The following is a 5,819-nucleotide window of genomic DNA, read 5'->3' on the forward strand; positions in this document are numbered from 1 at the left end:
TAGATTGAGTTCAAATTATTATTCATTTTTGTTTATTTTGATAGTTTTTTTGAGATGGGGCTGATAATTTAAAGAGATGTATGTGATTATTTCATTCTCTAACACAATTTTTTTTTTTTTAACAAAATTTATTATTAAATTTATAAAATTTAAATGTGGTTTCATAAATTTAATGGTAAATTTACACATTTTTTATACAAAAATAAATTAAAAAAAAAATATACAAAATAATAAAACAAAACATTTCTCTCGTTTAAATGGTAATGAAAATGAGACGACCAGTCTGGTTATAAAAGAAGCAGTTGTACCGAAAATCTGAAAAGGAAATCGCATACGATAAATATTTATTTAGGAGAGCCAAAGTTTACCAGAGTCGATATGTCCGAGTGGTTAAGGAGACAGACTTGAAATCTGTTGGGCTTCGCCCGCGCAGGTTCGAACCCTGCTGTCGACGTTTTATTTTAAAATTTAGATATTTGTAGAGTGCACGGTTTTTTGTCTTTTATTTGTTTTATTTATATAGCATTTCTAAAACAAAACGTAGTTACAATTGTTCTCCAAAGTGCAACAACCCAGTACTCGACCTAAGGCCCTGAAGGAGCTCAAAAGAGAAGGGCACTTCCTTACCTTCAGGCTTCAGCAAACAATCATCACATACTGGGTTGTTGCACTTTGGGCCTCAAAATTTGTAGGTGGCCACACCTTAATAAACTTAGAGCTTCTTTGTTGGAATAATAAATATTAGAAAGAAGCCCATAACAAAGAAGTACATTACCCAACTGCAGTCTAACAATATATATATAAGACTGCCAATAGAGATTTCTTCCTTTGTATGGATTCATCTTAAACTACTCCAATTGAGCTTCCTAATTAGCTGCTACAATGAGTATAGTTTTGCACCTTTTAATCCCTCTTTTAAGAACAAAAAACATTTATTATCCCATTATCTCAAGTTCAGCCTGACTCTCGTGGTGCCGATGAGCAGAGTTTTTTTTTTTTTTTTGAATTATTAAATATTTGAGTTTATTTAGTAGGAAAAAATATCTATAACAGTTTGATTCAGTAGGAAAACAACAATTAAACATATATTAGTTTTTTTAATAGATTGGATTCGAGGAAATTGAAAAATTCCTCCAATCCAGTTTAGTAATAAAAAATCCCCTCTAGATAAGCGCTTGGTGATGCAGGGTTGCAATTAATAGAACCTTTATGACAAGTTTTTTATTATTATTTTGGCAAGCAATATGCTCACTAAATTTTGATATATTCTAGTATTAGGACTTTCCATATTTGTTATATTTTCCCTTTCTTTGATTATGTTACAGTTTAGGAGATTTTTCTTTCTTTTATTAGCCAATTGACTGTTGTTATAAGTTAAGAGTTATGTAAGAAGAAATGGAGTTTTTCATATTTGAATACAATTTTCCAGAAGCTTATTCTCTTTGTTGTTTTTCAGATTTCAGATTTCATGACAAACGACGAAAACGTAAGCAACCACTCTGACGACCAACTACATTGAGTGCATGCCCTTTAGACAGCTATGATGCTCAAGAACAACATTTTGACATTATCGAACTCATGTTGCGAGAGATGCAGCTAGCCATCGCTGGGCTTGGGATTGGCAGCAATAAGAATAATTATTGTAACACCCCAGAAATAGTTTGGTTGTTTGCTAATTGATGAACCATAACAATTAGAATAATAAAACGCTTACAAGTTTAGAAAAATTGTGATTTTTAATCATACCTACTTTAGTACAAACATCATATCTCGAGTTTTTGACATCGTATGAGGGAATAATTGGTGTCATTGGAAAGCTAATTCAAAGGCCTACAAATTCATATTTCACAACTTTTCATTAATTCCAATGTTTACTTTGAAAAACAGGAATTCCTCTAAAAGAACCAAGCAAGGGCACTGGGAAGGGAAGGCTGACACGAGATGTTTATATAAATGTGGCCACACCATGTGAATTTCTATCTTTTTTATCATGTCTCTAATCTCTCTTGCCCTCTCACCCCCATTATTCATGGGTAAGACCATTGTTGAGATATTGGAGCTTGGAGAAGGTTCCTAAACTCTTTTTTAAGCTTTGGGTTGAAGATTCTTGGGTTGGATCTTTGATTTCCACTGTTCATCCAAGGTTAAAAGTCTAAACCTTACATTTTCTACATGTTAGGTTAAAATTTTGGGTAATGATCCTTTACCCATAGAATTTCCTTTGGGTTTTTGTGTGAAGAAGGGTTCTATACAATACCCAAGCTTCAGGAAGAAAATCATGGTGTAAAACTTCAGATTTCCCTATCAATTAAAGGTATGAGTTGAACCCTAATTTCTCATGAGATGGATCAAACTAGGGGTTTTTTTTTTTTTTATGTTAAACACTTGGTTTGGCTATGGAATATTGTATTAATTGGACTTATCGTTGTGATTAATCCTAAGTTTGCTTTGGATGTTCATAAAAGATTGGTGCTTGAGGTGTTTTAGCACCATGGGTTAGCAAATTGAACACCACAATATCATGGATTGCTAAAGGAGTTTGTACTTAAGGAATATTAAGCACTATGGCTTGTCTAGAGTTAAAGTAGAATTGTGCGTTATGTTTAATTGTGATGGTACAGTTGAACGTAGCAAGGGCTTGAGACGGGAATCCTTCTCAAACGTCAAAGTGGATAGGTATGTATATTGCTTACTGAGAATGATACTACATTTTAAAGTTTTAATTTTTGTAAATGTTTTGTAAATATATTACTTACCAAGAAAAATAACAGTTTTTAATTATTTTTAAGGTATTTTATATGAATTGAATTGAGCCGAATATTTTATATTAATATATGTTTCATGAGTACTTTCAATGATTTCATTTGTGTTAAGACATGTGAAAAATAAAGTGACTTCTAAATTACGGTGTGTGTGTGTGAACAATGTATAACAAAATATCAAAAGTGCGGAATTTAAATTAAACAGATATTTTGTTAACGAAGTGAAAACTCAATTAAAAGAAAAATCACTCTGCGGCAGCCAAACCTAAGAAATCCATTATTCAGAAGACAAAGGTTATACAAAGACAGTAACACTCACATATCCATATGCAGTGATTGTATCTCTTGCACTCTAACAAATAACCCAACGTGAACGTCTCTCAACCAAGTCACCTACTTGAAGGGGTCTTCAATGGATTCATTTACCTTAGGGCTCCTCCCTAAGATAGACTTCAAATGAACAAGTCACACGCTTGACAAACCTTAGAGAGCTAGCAGATCTTTACAATTTCTACCTAAACACCGTCTCTAAGTACAGAAGAATTCAATACTGAATTCATGATTTTTTACATGCCTAGAGGCCTCTATTTATAAACTTAAGAAAATCTAAGTCAAGTCTGAATTGAACTTCTCTAGGCCACGTCGGGACAGAAGCTGAGTGTGTCCGGACGAAGAACTGCAACTGCCTTCCATACTGCACTTCACCAGAAAATTTCAGTCTCAGCGTCCGGACGGAGTTGCCCTTGCGTCCGGATGGTTGCTAGCTGTTTACATGTCGGAAAAGGAATTTCGAAATTTCTCAAACTCTGGATAGCGTCCAAACCCACTCATCTTCCATCTAGACCCTGGGCCGTCTGGATGTTTCTCTTGGTTGTCCGGACAATCAAGTTGTAACATTTTTTTATTAACTTTCCAACAACACCAATTTCATCTCAATCCGATACTTGAGCAAAAAATTATAATAAAAATACTGAGACGTGTGCAGAATCTTTCTGAAAACCGAAAATTGCCTTCTTGATGCTTGTGATACTGATACTTGTCATATAAATGTCATTTCAATCTGAAGACTTTAATAAAACGACAACCCTGTATAAACATCAACATTATATAATAGTGATTTTGTCAACAGAATGCAACCAACAAAAACTAACAAACTCCCCATTTGGCCATTCTAGGACAAAAATACTTGACCGATTTAAAAATACATTCCCGGTCCAAAGATAAAATACTCTTCCGTTTTGTCTCAAAATGACAAAGAGTAAACAAAATATAGAAAAACCACAGTGAAAAGCCACATTTCCAAAGTCAAAACACAGGAAAAAAAGAGAACTGTAAAAAGCTCAAATAATTAGAAGTTTGTAAAACAACTAATAGAGGGAGGAACAAAAATCTTCAAATCACCAAATCCTCCTGATCTACTGAACCAAGTGATGGAGAGAATTCCATACAATAAGCTGGATTTGTGTTACTTCGGCTTTTAGCTCTTGAAGTCGCTTGATTTTGTAAAGCCTGAAACTGGTTATCCGCAAATTGACATTCTATAATCAATTGGTCTGCAAGATAAATAAGAAGATTCACCACTGAACCTCTAACTGGTGCAGATCTAAAGAAATGTGCTACGGAAGGTTCTACATGAGCTGGGGAAAAAACTCATCAAAATCCTGAGACTCTTGAAATTTGAGCATATGTTTTCAACAACAGTTTGTTTTCCCAAATGATCCATCTGTCAGATGTTGTGCTGGGAGCCACTGGATGACATATTCTTGTAAAGATTTAAACAGAAATATCTCCAAAGAAATACCACCACAAAGAAAGATTAGATCTTGTAAGTTCAAAAAACAATGTGGTATTATGACAGTTTTCAATTGGATGCAAAAATTACATAAGCAAATATAGCAAACCAAAATACCCAGATATATCAATATCAATCCAACACACAGACAAAATAGGATTTTTATGTACAATATCTCAAGAAAATATTCCAATCAACAAATGTTCTAATATTTTAAAAAGCACAAAAACTTAAAAGAATAAAGGAAGACACAGAGAATATCATGGAATGAGAAGAAATATGCAGAGAATGCCAAAATGTCGGGAGAAATCCGCGAGAAAAACAAACAACATGACATAATAAATCAATAAACATGCAGTGGTGTGCGACTGGTTGAGAAAGAAGTAGTGGAAAAATACCTGTAAGGATCACGTCCAGACATGGTACCAACTCGTTCAAACGATCCACTGCTAGTTTAGCAATTGGCAAGGCCACTTGCGTTCGGACTGTAAACCAAGTCTATCCGAACGTTTCACACTAAAAAGTTGAAAATCAGAAAAAAAAAAAAAAAAAAAAAAAAAAAAAAAAAAAAAAAAAATTGTAGAAAAATAATTTTTCCTAAAGTTAGCTTCAAAACACGCATATATAAATAACTAATAAAGCAGTCAAATAGCAATTCAAAAATATGTAAAAATATAATTGAGAGTTAAGTATTCAATCAACACAAATTCCTCGTAGATAGAAATTTTAAATAGATTATTCAACTCATGCAATAAGTGTGTGTGTGTGTGTGTGTGTGTGTGTGTGTGTGTGTGTGTGTGTGTAAAAGCTTTCTCAATAAGGTATGAAGTTCGCTGATATGATTTAAAGCAACTGAATTTTCTAAACAAGAGAGAAAATCGAAGATAAATCAACCAAAACTCAAACTTTATTTTGCTAGGGCCTAGCTACCCTCATTTAATACACTCCTCCTAAGATGCAGCACTTTCTTTTACTTAGTCCTTTAGTTACCGTCTATTTCTGCAATGATTTGGTCACTGACTATTTCTTTATGGACAAGTTTAAGAACAGATTTATAGCACAATAAGTAGTGAATCTTTTCAAATATCCATATATACTGAAATTTTAATACCTTTTATCACTTGGTATTGCAACCTATTAAGAATGCCAAAATTTATGGGTTCCAGATTCAACTAGTGAGTTGGTCAACTTGACTATCTTAGCAAAAAAAATCTCTCTTATTAGACTTTTCAGAAGCTAAAAATTATAGAGTGAAAAAAATATAC

At 33.2% G+C, this 5,819-nt stretch overlaps 1 non-coding gene across 1 annotated transcript; it reads left to right on the plus strand.

Annotated features, from left to right (window-relative positions):
• Positions 1–372: 372 nt before the first annotated feature.
• On the plus strand, positions 373–454 carry TRNAS-UGA (transfer RNA serine (anticodon UGA)). The gene has a single exon. It is a non-coding gene; the product is annotated as a tRNA-Ser (tRNA).
• The last annotated feature ends 5,365 nt before the right edge of the window (positions 455–5,819 follow it).

The sequence above is a fragment of the Alnus glutinosa genome, chromosome 2, assembly GCF_958979055.1.
Source record: "Alnus glutinosa chromosome 2, dhAlnGlut1.1, whole genome shotgun sequence".
NCBI lineage: Eukaryota > Viridiplantae > Streptophyta > Magnoliopsida > Fagales > Betulaceae > Alnus > Alnus glutinosa.